Source organism: Maniola jurtina, chromosome 18, assembly GCF_905333055.1.
Source record: "Maniola jurtina chromosome 18, ilManJurt1.1, whole genome shotgun sequence".
Lineage (NCBI taxonomy): Eukaryota > Metazoa > Arthropoda > Insecta > Lepidoptera > Nymphalidae > Maniola > Maniola jurtina.
The window spans coordinates 482,658-496,734 of record NC_060046.1 but is presented as its reverse complement, the minus strand read 5'-3'; the positions used below and the strand labels follow the sequence as shown (position 1 = coordinate 496,734).

The following is a 14,077-nucleotide window of genomic DNA, read 5'->3' as shown; positions in this document are numbered from 1 at the left end:
AAGTTAAAATCCCATGGGAATTTTTCTCTGTTCTCAAAAAAGCCTTTGAGATGCAAGCTCTTCGATTGTGTAATATAACTTTTGAGGAGCATACTTTTAATTGATGTTTTAAACCTGTGCAAAGACAAGTCTGAATTTTACTACCTCAAATATAGGTCAAAACAGTAAGACCCAAACCCGGCCGAAGGTTGGGAAGAGCAAAAGTTCAAAAGTATCTAATAATTACGATCCCAGAGCAAATTCTCAAAGTGAAAGTAAAACAAGGTCCTACTTCGTATTTTTTGCAGGAAACTTAAACGTCGAACTTGGATTGTTGGGGGTATTTATTTACATAAAAAGCCCGGAGAGACACGGTTTAGTAATCGAACAGTTGGGCTAGCACAATCGAAACTAATCAAGATCAAAAATTATTTATCTGATTACCCAAGAAAAGTCGACAAGAGACTCAGCCGCTATTAGAATACTCAATTTACGTAGAGAATTTTATTTCGATTGCGGTATATGCCTGTAGGATACAAGGATCAAAGAATGTATTAGATCGATGGCGTATGGCATCACAACATAGCATGAAAACTTTTTATATGCCTTAGTCTGCGCTGTAAAGCTCCAGAGCAAGAGCCACAAAATCACACATTAATTTTCGTGCAAATGGCATCGGTAGCACTAAAGAAATGTAGGTGGGCTATTCGGAAAACCTTTTATACACCGTTTTATTTGTCGCCGTAATAATTTAAAAAATTCGTTGCCCTACTGTACGATTATTTCACTGTCAGACCGGTCGTATTACATCGTACCGTGAAATATCAGTCTTCTTTCCGAGTTGTTTAATTGTTGACATACTGCAAAAACTTGTGTATGGAGAATGCCTTGCCTTTTACGAGCATCTCAATAATATTATGCTGTAGATGGAGTTCCAAACGGTACGTTATAATTATCATCATCACCATCAAGCCTACTTTATCAGTTCCGGAATAAATGTAATTGTTTTTAAACATGATGTAAGGTAGCAAGTGTTACAAATTGTCTATTAGTGAAATTTTCTATCTCTAGTAAGAACATAACTACGAGAAGCGACTTATTTATCTTTTTAAATTAGCCATGGAAAAATGGGATAGGTATAGGCAAGATAAAATAAGAAAGATAACACGGCACAGACTCGGTCTCTAGAGAAAGCAATTATAATTTATGAAAAAGAAAATTGTTCGTTGGACACTTAGACGGAGTTGAATTACTGGAATTAGAATCTCGAAGGGATTTTACGTCCATAAATACGCTCCTTTGCAAGAAAAACGGGCATTTATTCGCAATATACAATATCTGAACACTGACTGACTGACCTATCAATGCACAGCTCAAATTGCTGGACGGATCTGGCTGAAATTTGGCATGCATATAGCTATTGTGACGCAGTCATACACTAAGAAAGGATTTTTGAAAATTCAACTTCTAAAGGTGGGAAATCGGGGTTTGAAAATTGTGCAGTCCCCACGGAAGAAGTTGCGGGTATAAGCTAGTAATATTATATTCGGATAGCCTATTGGTTAAGACGTCGCGTCGTCCTCTCATTCGGGAGATTGAGGCTATCCGGGCACGCACCTCTAACTTTTCGGAGTTATGTAAAAATCGTCACCTTTCAAACAAAAAAAAAAAACTAAGTTAAAATCGGTTCATTAGTTTAGGAGCTACGATGCCACAGACAGATACACAGATACACACGTTAAACTTACAACAACCCTCTTTTTGGGTCGGGGTTAAAAATAACTATGTAAAAACTCAAACTCTAGGTTAACACGATGGACTGGCGAAACACTGTTGTTAAAGATAAGGGATTTTTGTCCTTCGCAGGCCCAAGATTTTTATTCTTATTCAAAAAAGCCCTTGACTGCAATCTCACCTGATGGTAAATGGTGAAGGAGTCTAAGATTGAAGCGCGCCAACCTGGAAAGGGTGTGGCAGTTTTTACTAAACCCATACCCCTTTGGTTTCTACACGGGCCACGGTATCGTACCAAATGCCAGGATTCCTTGCTTATAATACCTAATAATTATGATTAAAGTTTCCTAGTAAAAGATAATTATTATTTTAATTATTATTTATTAATTAGACCTTTTCCTAATAAAAGGTAATAATTATTCACTTCGAAACACTATCCATAATTTTAAATGATATTTAAAACACTTAATTAAAACCGAGTTAGAATAACGACAAAGGCTCGCTTGTTAATTTCAGCCAATTAGCGGGATGTCCGACGAATAGTTTTGCAATTAATTTTAATAGCTGGGCCGAATTTAATTACAGTGTCAAAGTGAGCAGAAATAGAATAACTAGGAAAAGCCGCAAATGTGGAATGTAGAGCTATTATTTCATAGCTTTAATGGAAGAGTTATGGACATTGAACTAAATTAATATATGGCTATATACAGAAGGCCTATTTTTAACAAAAATCGTATCTACAAAGATGTCACAATATAGGGTCTTGGACTTTAGTAATAAAATGATGTGATGTTTTTGTATAGCGGTAGTTTATGGGGCTCGAATTCAATATTAAAGAGAATCAATCATGACTGTTATTTATTTTCAACATAATTGAATATCTGTGCGTATTGTTACCCTTTCTCTCTAACCACACCTTACCCCGAGAGAGGCCAGGTGAATGAAATTTTGCTTGAGATACAAGATTTTTTAAGTCATAGACGGCAGAGTGAAAATTCAAATCGATGTTTGGAATTACGCCTATTTTTCCCAAACGAAAACAATTTTTGTACACACACGAAAGATATTTGAAATTATTATGAAGTAAAGTGTGACATGTACCTTTAGAATAAGAATTGCTTTTTTCTTTGTGTTTTTAACAGTGTTTTTAATTTACTAACGCAAATTGTTAATTTTGTAGAGAAAATCTGTAATTGGCCATGTTTCTGTAAGAAAGTTATATTACTAGATTATATTATATTACTGTAGATTTTACTGTAATAAATAAAATATAATAAAAATAATAAGTGTAATACGCAAGTACTTAGGCGTTTGTATGGAGAAGCGCGTAAGAAGTGTACACTTAAGGGCACAAATTGCACATACACAAAGTTAGCATGTGTATTTCGGAGCCCCGCACTCCACTGCATGCTGAGGCCGCATGCAATCACATTCAATTGTGATGCAAATAGCTCCTAAATTGCAAAGTGCGGACCGAACCGCAAGCTCGTCGCTGTTCGAGCAATTCATTCTTTATTGCAACTTTGTAGACAGACAAAGTCAGCTTCTTTGACTTAGTATAACTTAGTTAACTGATTAATCCATACTAATATTATAAATGCAAAAGTATGCCTGTCAGTTAGCTTTTCATGGTTCATCTTTTTAACCGATTTATAACGATAGCTTGCATCCCAGAGAAGGACATAATATTATCTAGGCTACTTTTTGTCTCGGAAAATCAGAGATTCCTCACGAGATTAAAAAAAAATCCTAAATTCACACCGAAGAAGTCGCCAGTTAGTTACACTTTCCATTCCATCAGCCTGTATGCGTCCACTGCTGGACATAGGCCGATCCAAGAGCGCGCCACCAAAGACGGTCCTCCGCCTTCCTCATCCACCCTTTCCCCTCATAATATCTCAGGGACAAAAGCGACCGACATAGCTCAAAGGATCAAGCTGAAGTGGCAATGAGCAGGTCATTCCAAAAATAGATTGTTCTTAAAGAAATTAGCCAAAAACTTAGAAAATCTATAATATGGACTGAAAACGATGCTGGAAAAGCTCATACATGAATATAAATCTTTCTATAAATACCTACTCAGTTTCCAGCATCCGATCCACATTGCGGATATTACACGCCGACCCTCGCAAATCCCCGTAGGCGCGGCTACCGTTAAAATTATCTCCTGATGACCCTTGGGCAAACATCTTTAGATTGCCGAGGCGAACTGTGGGAAGGTATAAATGGGAAAAGGTGTGCTATGATATGTTTTTATTGCGCTTGATTGGTATCTTATTATATATAGTATTGTTTCGGTAAATTACCTACTTGGCGCTAAAATTAGACGTAAGTTAAACTTTTAAAATGATTGAATTCTAATTATTAGGTATAGACAGAGGTCATTTTTAAAATACTTCGTGAGTCTCTAAATATTTTCTCTAATAATAATAATCTTTTGATAATTAGGTTTTTACGCAGAAACCTTGTTGTATAATATTCCTGAACCATTATACTATACTTAAATAAATATATGCATTAAAGAAGATATACACAGAATTTGTGAAATAAAACTTAATAAAAATTTACAATAATATGTACAATATAAAATGCTTTACCCATATGATTTTAAATATTTAAACGACAATTAATATGCATGAAAGTTAAATCTTGTACAAAAACGAACGAGTAATTATAACACAAATGAAAATGAAAGAGTAACGAAGATGAAAAAGTAGGTGAATTTATATTTATTATAATTTATTATTGATAGCAATGCGTTCCATGCGTAATTGCGTTTTGAATTTAATGGAGACGGCATTTTATAGGGTCCCCTTATCGTATTACTCAAGCTTTGTTACCGCAGTGGCCCCAAAATCAGTTTACGGTGGGCGCGGCGCCAAAATATGATTACATCGCCGACGCTGCTCGTTGTCGACGATAAATTGGTACATTTTAGTCCTGTAGTTTTTGTTTTAGTCACTTTAATAAACTTGCAAACTGTACTGGATAGGTAGTTGAAGGCTTTAGAATAGCGCATACATTAAAAAATATTAACGATCTCCCAAGCACAGTAGTAAGCGCTGTGGTCTTATTAGTGGGAGTTCCCGGATTCGATTCCCGGCTGGGGTTCGGAAATTTATAATTTCTAATTTCTGGTCTGGTCTAGTGAGAGGCTTTGGTCATGGCTAGTTACCACTCTACCGGCAAAGCCGTGCCGCCAAGCAATTTAACGTTCCGGTACGATGCCGTGTAGAAACCAAAGGTTCCGGTGCCATACACCTTCAGCTAATCAGATGCAGTCCACACGTATTTTGTACTAATCACTAAGCACCTGTACTAAACACTTGCACTCGCAATAATCAAAGTGTAAACTAGCCATAATGGATAATCACTCACGATTAACAAGCTGAAATGGCAATGCGCAGGTCATGTTTGTCGCAGAACCGACGACGGCCGATGGGGCAGACGTGTTCTGGAGTGGAGACCACGTACTAGTAAGCGCAGTGTGGGACGACCTCCAGCCCGCTGGACCAATGACCTGAAGAAAGTGGCTGGGAGCGGGTGGATGAGGAAGGCGGAGGATCGCGTTTGGTGGCGCGTTGGACAGGCCTATGTCCAGCAGTGGACGCAAAGAGGCTGATGGAATGGTTACGATTATAATCACGATATAGTTTAAATGCTAAAACTTTGGAATCCTAGGTGTAAATATATAACTTTGGCCTCATATAAACTTACAACTCTACTAAGATGCGATATTATTGTCGATTCCTGATTCGCAGCAACTTTATGTTTATTGCTGTTTATTCCTCGAACATACTCGTATTGTTTCGAGAACAAGATGCATAAATCATTGTATACAGTCATACTGTTCCCACTGTAGCGTCGAGCGAAATACACAATCTAATTATTCAGAAAGGAAACATTAAAACCGTGAAACTTCCTAATAGACGTCACTAACCAAACAAAACAAAAGGGAGATGCGTCATCCGGCTACGTGGGTGTAAGTTCCCATTGTGCTACGCCGATACGTCAGCTCTTCTGACCTCCCTGGAGCGTGGGTAAGCGCTGTGGTCTTATTAGTGGGAGATCCCGGGTTCGGTTCCCGACAGAACCTTGAAATAAAACCCTAAAATACCAAACCCGGGTCTGGTCTGATCTGGTGAGAGGCTTCGGCCGTGGCTAGTTACCACCTACCGGCAAAGCCGTGCCGCCGTGCCGCTTAGTGTTCCGGTATGGCGCCGTGTGGAAACCGATGAAAGGTTTGGGTTTAATAAAACTGCTATACCCCTTCTAAATAAAGTTTATTTAAGGCTACAATCAAAGTGTCAACTGTCAACGGCTGTTAATAATATGTAGGTACAGAATAATGGTTCGTTTAAATTTTTTAATCTAGTTAAAATACTACATTCCAACATACTGTGTATTCTGAAATTGGATTTCATTGTCATAAGGACTTTCCATTCTTTTAATGTATGTTTACTTGCGTTTCGGCGCCGGTTCTCGTATACACAGACCCAGCAAGACAGGTTCAATGGGAACATGCTCATGGAGTTGAAACGAAATTCAAATATAATTCAATGCTTAATTTCATTATTCAATTGTTCGTGAAAGCGAGATAGCCGCGGACTTGGTTGAAAAAACTTTATAACGAGTTGAGGCGTTAAGATGACGCTTTTAGTTAAATAGTTTTGGGGTATTATAAAGTTTAATGGGTTAGGCTGTTTTGTTATTAACTTAGGCTTAAAACAGTAGTAATTTTGTTGTAAAAGACTTAAATTCATATATTGTTTGATTTTCGATTTGCGTGGGTTTGAGTTACTTCAAAAAGGGTATGATTTTAGCAGTCAGCTGTATGCGTCATCATCATCAGTATCAACCGATGGACGTCTACTGTTGGACATTAGATCTCTTGCAGGGACTTCCACACGCCTCGGTCTGGCGCCGCCTGAATCTAGCGGCTCCCTGCTGCATTTGATGTGTACGTCCACCTGGTTAAGCTTTCCGGTGCAAGGTTGCCATTCAAGAACATTCGTCTATTGGTTTTTCAAAATTGCCACTTCAAACCGTTGAGCTATACCAGTTACTCTGATCCATAAGGTTAGATTAGATTTATTTATTGTAAGATGTTTCTAAATATGAAGATATAGAAGATAAGAAGAATAGATAAGATGTAACTAGGAAACGACACAGTGTCATCCGGTTCGTAGTCCCCGATTTAGGGGCCATTTGCCCCTAAATTATCACAATTGAATGTGATTGCATGCGGTGGAGTTCGCAGCGCTGAAACTGTGGAGCTCACACTGACAGTGCAACTTATCAACTTATGCTCTGTTTGACAGTTAGTTATAAAGTACAAGTATTAAATAAGATGTACTTAGTAAACGAACAATACGTGGTTGTCTGGCAGGAATCGCTTTAAGGCGATAAGGCCGCCGAATTGTACTACTTACTGTTTTTGCTGTGTAATGTTTTATTTTTATGTTTTTTTATCATTGTGTACAGTAATGCATATTTAAATTAAATTCAGTGTCTCAGCAATTCGTTCCGCAATCCACAATTTAGGGGCCATTTGCATCACAATTGAATGTGATTGCATGCGGTGGAGTTCGCAGCGCTGAAACTGTGTAGCTGACTCTGACAGTGCAACTTATCAACTTATGCTCTGTTTGACAGTTTTGTTAATACCACTAAATAGGTAGCTACCTGTCTTATAGTGATGATAGCCTACGGCCTTCTATGCGGTAAGTCCCGTATTCGATTTCTGGCACGCATCTCTAACTATGCGGAGTTATGCGCGTTTCAAGCTATTAAATATCACTTTAGTGGTGAAGGGAAACATCGAACACATAGTTTTAAGTGTAATAACCATTTTAAATTATCGATTAAACTAAAAAAAGCGCGTCAAAGCATTGTGACGTCACACGCCAGTATTCCATAGAAGCTCGCATACTAAGCGCGTGTTTTGACGTTTGATAAAAAAGACACTGATTTGACTAGTTGTCAAACACCGGATTATAAATTAAAAACTAAATTATGTCATAAGAAATATATTCTGTAGTTTTAAATAATAAAATATTAATTTCCTTTGGAAAAGCATCTGAAGAGAAAGATTGTTTAGATTGGAGCAGTGGTGGGTATTCCGCAGTCTACAATTTAGGGGCTATTTGCATCACAATCGAATGTGATTGCGACTTGCGTGGCGGCGCGCCGGAATTGTTCGTTATTGGCTCTAATATACGCTACGTTTGCCATTTTGTAAAATTCATTGATATTTAAAAAAACCTGCCAAGTGCGAGTCAGATTCGCTCACCGAGGGTTTCGACCTCGGGTTTTTTCCGACATTTCGCAAAATAAATCAAAAACGATTACGCATAATAATAAATAAAAATTTGGTTTAGAATGTACAGGTAAAGCCCTTTCATATGATACCCCACTTGGTATAGTATCTTACTTTGAAAATTGAACACTTTTTTTAAACAATGTAACCACAAATTCACAGTTTTCAGATTTATTCCTTTACTTGTGTTATATAAGACCTTCCTAAACCTACCAAATCTCATGATTCTAGGTCAACGGGAAGTACCCCATGGGTTTTCTTGACAGACACGACGGACGGACGGACAGACAGACAGACAGACCGACAGACAGACTGACGACAAAGTGATCCTATAAGGGTTCTGATTTTCCTTTTGGAGCACGGAACCCCTTAAAACTTCTGAACTCATAAATATAAATATAGGGCAATGTTAATCACCTAGCGACAGACAGTTTAACTTTATCTTGCATAATAATATTATTATTATATCGTATAAGTTGTACACAAACAATTTTGTGTTTCGAATGCTAATAAAAAATAGTAATGGCCACGTATTTTAAGGAGCCGAAATAACATTTCCTGTGGCCGTAATAATATTTTGGCGCGCTGCCCGACGTAAACTGATTCTTTCGGTTAGTGTTACCGTAACGAAGTTGAAGTAATGTGATCAAGTCCCACCTCCCGCCTCCGCAGTCCCCAAATAAACTGGATAGGCTTGTGAATTTTGTCCCAGATTTTTAACAATTTACTCTTTTTTACACGACTACCCAAAAAAGGAGGTTAATATTTTCAGGATGTTTTTATGTGTTTATTTATTATCTCATAACTTCTAAAATATAATCATTTAGTTTTGTATACCTATCTACATCGATGTTTTTCTCGAATAATTCTCAATCAAAGTTACTACAAATGATACAAAATGCAACTCTCGGTAAGCGAGGCATCCTTGCACCACTTTAGAAGTCCTGTTTAATAAATTAACCGTAGGTATAATATAAGAATATCAAGGTGAGTTTAAGGTGTTATCAAATAAATTCGCTACTCCGTGACTCTAAGCGTGGACCCTAAGAAGCTTGAATATAGAACAAAATACACAATGAATGTAATTATTCATTGCGGAAACATTAAAACGCTGAAAGTTCCAACTTTCACAAGTAGATGTCGCTTTGAAAACAAAACTCATAGTCCAAGAGTTCGAGGTTTTAGATGGTCTGTTTGCATCCTCATTGCTGAGGGTGGTGACCCTTCCATTAATCACAATAAAATTGTAGTATTATGTTGGTATAATAATGCGTGGGGCTCACAAATCCTTCTGCATACGAATAAGAAAAAAGATTTCAACTTTTAGGTAACTTATTAAGTCTCCGGGACCGAGCGACGTATTACTTAACTCACCGAGCCACAGAGGAAACGAGAATGCCGAATTCAGACTTCTAAAGTCATTGATCCAGTTACTGACTTGGGTCAACGTTGCTTAATCAGCATGATCGATTGATATGCGCTAGGCCACTATCATCAACCGGCAGACGCCCACTGCTGGACATAGGTTTCTTGTAGGGGCTTTCATACGCCATGGTCTTGCGTCGCCTAAATCCAGAGGCCATAATTATACCCCTCAATATCTCTTTCATGAAGTACCTCTTCAATATTTCCAACCAGTTCTCCGACTATCAAGGTAGATACGTCACCGGCGTTGCAGGGTCAAGACCTGGTCAAACGCAAACCGCGATGGCAACGGTACGGTAGAACTGACCGCGTGTGCAGTTTATGTTATTGTCGATTATACAAGATTATTGTTTATACATAGTTCATGTTATCGTGTAGTCTCATTGTCTCAGTATGCCGTGCCCCTGGTAACGGGGACAGCGGGAATTGAATAAAATTACTAAAAACTCATCCCGTTGTCCCCGTTGTCTGTCCCCGTTTAACGGGGCTAGCGGTATTTGAATAAAACTATTGAAAACTTTACTTTTTTTTTTGAAAAATATTGAAAATATTCAACGGGGACTGAACTAGCACAATAATAGTAGATAATTTTAATATAGTTCAATTACTGGTCCGTTTTAGATGCAGTCCATTTCTACGAACATTAATAAGTTAGAACAGACTAAAAGTACTAAAGCTACCTATTATGATAACGTGAATAATAATAATTTGTGTGCAATAAAGAATTCTAAAAAAACTACTAGGAGCCTTTGGACATGTTGCCGTCCCGCGTTGTATTCGCCCAAGTCTTACAGCGAAACTGAAATATAATTCAACGCTTTATTTCATTATTCAATTGTTCGTGAAAGCGAGATAACCTCAGCCGTGGGGGTAACTTTGTAACGAGTCGCGCGCCACGGTACGCGCTTTTGTTTTCTTTTTTTTTTTAACTTATAGACTCAAAAAAATCAATGTTAACTATATTATAATACTCTACTTTATTTTACTTTAATAATGTAATTTAGTTTTTGTTAATCTTTTTATTTCTCTAAAACTATCAATGATTGTAAGATTATTTTAATAATAATTGTTTAATGTAATGTTTTAATAATATATAATAATAATTTAAAAACCAAATGTAAAATGAAGAGAGAAAATAAAAGGCTTATTTATTTATTATTTGTTTTATTATATTATAAGTAAGTAAATAAAGATTATTGTCGTCTCTCGCTGTAGGCGCTATGCTTTTAATATAACAACGAAATACTTTCAACACATCCGCGTTCCCCCCTTGGGTGTTTTCCCCAGCTTTAAGAGGGGTCTCCCCGTCACACGCTCCACACAAACGTAGGTTGGCTCTCATTTGAATACCTACTTACCTTTTTTTTTGATTCAGATATACAAGTTAGCCCTTGACTGCAATCTCACCTGGGATAAGTGATGATGCAGTCTAAGATGGAAGTGGGCTAACTTGGTTTCTACACGGCATCGTACCGGAATGCTAAATCGCTTGGCGGCATGGCTTTACCGTTAGGGTGGTAACTAGCCACGGCCGAAGGCTCCCACCAGACCAGACCAGATATTTAGAAATTATGGAATTCCAAATCCCTGCCGGGAATCGAACCTGGGACCTCCCACTAATAAGACCACAGCGCTTACCACTGTGCCAGGGAGGCCGGCATTCTACTAACCCAACAAACTCAATGGAATTTGCAGATACGTTTCAGGGACTAATCTCTACGTCTGTGGTTTTCCAGATTTCCGTTAAAATATTCAGTAAGTATCAAAGTTACACGGTGTCAAGAATTTACATACAAATCTTTAAGTCCACGTCTTTAAATCTGGATATTTTTACGGAAAACTGGCTAAAGGGTTGTTAGACCTCATTCCACCCTCCTTTTTCTACCACCGCACCGCACGCCACCGCAAGCAATTTCACCCTCACCGCCTGGGTGCCTGGTGCACTTCGACTGCCCGTTGCATCAAATCCTTTTTTTCCACGCACATGCAAACTGTGGAATCAACTACCATCGGGGATGTTCCCACTAGATTACAACGGATTATTCACCGGACGGACCAACAAATTTCTGAAAGGCCGGCAACGCATTGCCGGTTCCTCTGGTGCTGCAAATGTTCACGGGCGGCAGTAATCACTTAACGTCAGGTGACCCGCCTGCTCGCTTGCTCGCTATTTTATGATAAAACAAACCACGAACAGATAATAGTTTTAGAACGTTCCGACAAAATTACATCGAGTTTGATTGGTTAATATTCAAATGAGAATCAAACTACGTTTGTATGGGAGTACTGACGGAGAATCTCCAGTTAACTAAAATTTAGTCTAAGAATTGTTTGTTTTCTTGGTGTCTGCAGTGCAGGGTATAAATTGTATGTGATTTACTAGTTATCGCTGCATGAGAGATGTCCATAGCGTGCGCTAAGTTTTATCTGTTTTTAAACATAAGCTGTTTTTTGGCAAGTGTCTGTGCTTTTTATAGGATTTTTTTTAGTTTTTAGGGTTCCGTACCTCAATCTGAAAACCGCGAATTTGTGGTTACATTATTAAAAAAAAATTAAAACGTGTTTCAATTTTCAAAGCAAGATAACTATACCAAGTGGGGTATCATTATATGAAAGGGCCATACCTGTACATTCTAAAATAGGATTTTATTCATTTTTATGCATAATAGTTTTTGATTTATCGTGCAAAATGTCGATAAAAATACCCGAATACGAAACCCTCGGTGCGCGAGTCTGACTCGCACTTGGTCGGTTTTTTAGTAGGTACATTAAGTATGCAGAAACATTTAAATTTTTATTCACTGATGTTAACAAGTGTAAATTAAAAATTTATAACACCCCCGACAAATGAAGGTTACTACAGTAACTAGAAAAGAGCTGATAACTTTCAAACGGCTGAACCGATTTTCTTGAATTATAGCTAAGAACACTCTCGATCAAGCCACCTTTAAACAAAAAAACTAAATTAAAATCGGTTCATTAGTTTAGGAGCTACGATGCCACAGACAGATACACAGATACAAACGTCAAACTTACGAGTATAACACCCATCTTTTTGGGTCGAGGGTTAAATATTTCCTCAAATTTCAGAAGTTATTTAAATAGAGAAAGATAGCAAAGAATTTCAAAAAACTTGAAGCTTCTTCAACTTTAAAATCCCAGTTTATAAGGCGACAAGGCTAGATGTAATAAGAGTGTCGGCCAGGAAACTTACTGTTTGTCACTGTGAGGCTCATAAACCTCTCAGAGAGGTAATTGTGTTTTACGTTAGCTCGCAACCACGACGTAATGCGCTGTCTTCAGATGCTTCTTTAATTTTTTATAGTCTTTAGAGCCTTTTGAACAAAGAATCCGCTTTAAAATGTATCTTTTTAGGGTTCCGTATCTCAAAAGGAAAAATGGAACCCTTATAGGTTCACTTTGTTGTCTGTCTGTCTGTCTGTCCGTCCGTCCGTCCATTGTGTCTGTCAAGAAACCTATAAGGTAGGTACTTCCCGTCCGCAAAACGTTGAAAAAATACTTATTATTTAAAAATACTTATTATATTACTTAAGTAGTTTTGAGTTATCGTGAAAAATGTTGGAAAAAATACCCTCAGTTGGAGGTACGGGACCCTCAGTGCGCGAGTCTGACTCGCACTTGGCCGGTTTTCCAATAAAAATAGCGAGCAAACCAGCAGACGGGTCACCTGTTATGGCTATAGTTATACCAGCAAGATGACTAATGCTTAGTAATTATAATTACATTCCACAACTAAGTATATCCTCACCACACCTGGGTGCCCGGTGCACTTTTTTTTTAATAAAAAATAGCGAGCAGACGAGCAGACGGGTCACCTGATGTGAAGTGATTACCGCCGCCCATGAACATTTGCAGTACCAGAGGAACCGCCAATGGAATTTTAGTTTATAAGCTTGCACGTAACTGGCAAATCTCGCAAGACCGCACACTACTAAGTGCTCCAGACTGCAGCAGTAAAGAGCTCTGCAGCGACGTAATTGTGTTTTATGCGAGATAAGGACCGCGACGACGCTAATGCCGGCTCGGGAAGTCTGGACGCCTCTTTTATTATTTTACCACTTTGTTTTTAATTTGTCAGCTTCTGTTTCTTAGTTATATCCCCTTCTTTTTAAGTTTCGCCGCTGGCCTTACACGATCAAGTTGGCCGTCAAGTTTGCAGAGGACTTGAAGCGGCGTCCAGTCAACAGCTGTACTGATAGTCATACACCGTCAAATTTACTGAACGCCGCCCGCCGCAAACTTGACCGGCAAACTTGATCATGTACCCATGGCAAACGTTATGGCACGGCATTCCAAACCAGTGGTTAATTATTTTGACGATTCAAAAGCACTTGTAAAAGTTTATTTGAATAAAAATATATTCTATTTTGTTCTATTCTATAGATAAATATACAAAATGGCAAAAAAGAGTAGGATAACAGATCGTACTCGACAGTTTTCAGTTTCTAAAGTGAATCTTTTAAAAATTGGCTCTTTTCAGGACTTATATACAGTATAGTACCTAGTATAGTATTGGATATTACAGTGAAGTCATCAGCTGCCAAAATCGACGTTTCCTGTAAATCACTGGTACAGTTTACTTGGACGTTTAACTTAAGA

The 14,077-nt window shown here is 38.0% G+C and overlaps 1 long non-coding RNA gene across 2 annotated transcripts; it reads right to left on the bottom strand.

Moving 5' to 3' along the window:
* Positions 1-1,853: 1,853 nt before the first annotated feature.
* LOC123874216 lies at positions 1,854-10,943 on the bottom strand. 2 transcript variants are annotated; one of them, XR_006797858.1, is made up of 3 exons: positions 10,908-10,941; positions 9,443-9,444; positions 1,854-1,976 (listed from the first exon to the last, which is right to left on the bottom strand). It is a non-coding gene; the product is annotated as an uncharacterized LOC123874216 (long non-coding RNA). The 2 variants fall into 2 exon arrangements; XR_006797859.1 differs by lacking the exon at positions 9,443-9,444 and having other exon boundaries at positions 10,908-10,943.
* Positions 10,944-14,077: the final 3,134 nt, after the last annotated feature.